Genomic DNA, 1,997 nt, shown 5'->3' with positions numbered 1-1,997 from the left:
ATGAGTGAGCTTCTTGGGGCAGGAAAAGCTGAAGTATGCCTTTAGTCATCTCCTGTAAGGTTGTGTCTCTTCACCAATGCTATCTGCAGTCTCTTCCATGTGAAATCCACCCCAGAAGATAGTGAGAGCCTGCCTTAGCCTGGGAAGTGCTGCAACCTAGAGGAGAAATCCCTTTATACTGCAGCAGGGCCCTGCCTCTTCTTCACCATCAGGCGGCAATACAGGCTCTGGTGACTGGCTGGGTTGGGATGCGCCCAGAGCAGAGATGGAGAGGGGCATTTTTCACTGATGAGAAATATCTCGGCTACTGCTCCCTGCATCTCGCCTTTTACAGACTTGCCCCTTGGCCATGTCAGCTGAAGAGCTGAATTTTTAATCAAAGAAATGATTGTGCTTTTAGGTAAGGGGGGTGCGTGTAGAGGGGGATGTTTTCCTACCTCCTCACCTCCTTCCTGTGCTCAGAGCACCTGAGCTGTCTTTGCTTTGACTTTGCAAACACAATGCTGTCCTGCAGGCTCGAAGGGAAGTCCGTGGGATGACCTGCACGCTGGGATGCAGGGTGGAAAAAGCAGAGGCTGTTGCTCCTGCAGACCTTTGCTGGGCCTGAGCTGTGTGCCAGAGGGAGAGGCAGCCAAAGCTGCAGTGCAGGTGGCTCACGTGTAGGACTGCACATCCACCGGGAGGGATGCTGCCTCATTAGTCGAGGAAACACCTCTCGCCTGTCTGCTTCCCTCCCCCTCCTCCAAGCGGGAACGCAGCCCCCACCCCCCCGTCCTTCTCCCCATTCCTGGTGTGTATGAGTATTCTTTTTTAAGTGGCAAGCTGAATATTTTAAACAAACACTGCTTAAAATCTATAATTTATGGGCAAAGCTTCAGAAGAGGAGATCAGTCATCTCTTGGTGCTGAGGGTGGCTCTCCATCTGCAGCAGCCCCCACTGCTCTGTTTCCAGTCAACTGGCACAGCATAAGGGATTAGCCTTGGGCAGGGCAGGCACCGAGCAGCACCCAGAAAATTCCCAGCTCTGAATGAAGAGAAACCGGATTGTCTTCTCTTGCAGGCAGGAGCAAGTCTGAGCCCTCCAGCACCTACCCCCAGGAGAAAGCCCTGTCCTCCCACTAGCTTGCCTGGGAGCAGCTGGCTGGGCCCCAGGGTTTGGCTCAGAGCTGGGCTATTTCAGCCTGCGCAGCTCTCGGAGTTCAGGATTAGGAATCCTCAGCTTTCCTTCAGCCCCTCTTAGTGCAATGTGTTGGCTCCTGCTTGGGGTGATACAGCAGCTTTGTGGCACCTCTACCTTCTCCTGCCAGCCGCTTTTGGTGTTTGGGCCGGGACCCGAGCTGCAGCTCCCACCTCACCCCTTACTTGGCACGGTGTCAGCTGCGGCTGCTTCTTCCCGTTCCTCCCTCGCCAGCCCTGCATCCTTGGGGGGGTGTTGGGGCCCCGGAGTCCTGTGTCCAGAGGGACCCCCTGACCTTGTTCCTGGGGAGTTTGGCCCAGGGAAAGGAAGGAGGTGAGTGAAGAGGAAACGATGGCCATTTTTCAGGGTCACTGCAAAGACAGAATCTGAGAAGGAGCCTGCAGGGGCTTGGAGTTAAAACCTGAGGGAGCCAGGGCACAGGAGAGAAGTCCGAGCTTGCGGAGGCTGAACTCTCAAAGCTGGCAGGCTAGACGTGATGGGGAGCTGAACCAGGACCTGAACTTGAGCTCAAAGGCATTGCTGGGCAGTGGAAGACCCCAGGTCACTGGGAGAAGACCCTGCTTCTGCTGTCCTTCTCCCCTCTGTGCCCCTGCATGTTCCCCAAGCTGAGATGCATGTGGGAGGATTCCAGGCTTGTTCGTTAATGGGAGTGAAGAGACTTTTGCTTCGATTAATTAATTTGCTGCTCTTCCCCATTTTCAGGACCATCTTTTATTCATGGCCAAGTGGCGCAGACACCGCTGCTTGCTGCCTTCTCAGGATGCTGGCATTAATATTTCATCCCGGAGCCTGCTCGTGC

The sequence above is a fragment of the Pygoscelis adeliae genome, unplaced genomic scaffold (genome assembly GCF_000699105.1).
Source record: "Pygoscelis adeliae isolate BGI_AS28 unplaced genomic scaffold, ASM69910v1 Scaffold608, whole genome shotgun sequence".
NCBI lineage: Eukaryota > Metazoa > Chordata > Aves > Sphenisciformes > Spheniscidae > Pygoscelis > Pygoscelis adeliae.
The sequence above is the reverse complement of the archived record's forward strand: the minus strand, read 5'-3'. Positions refer to the sequence as shown.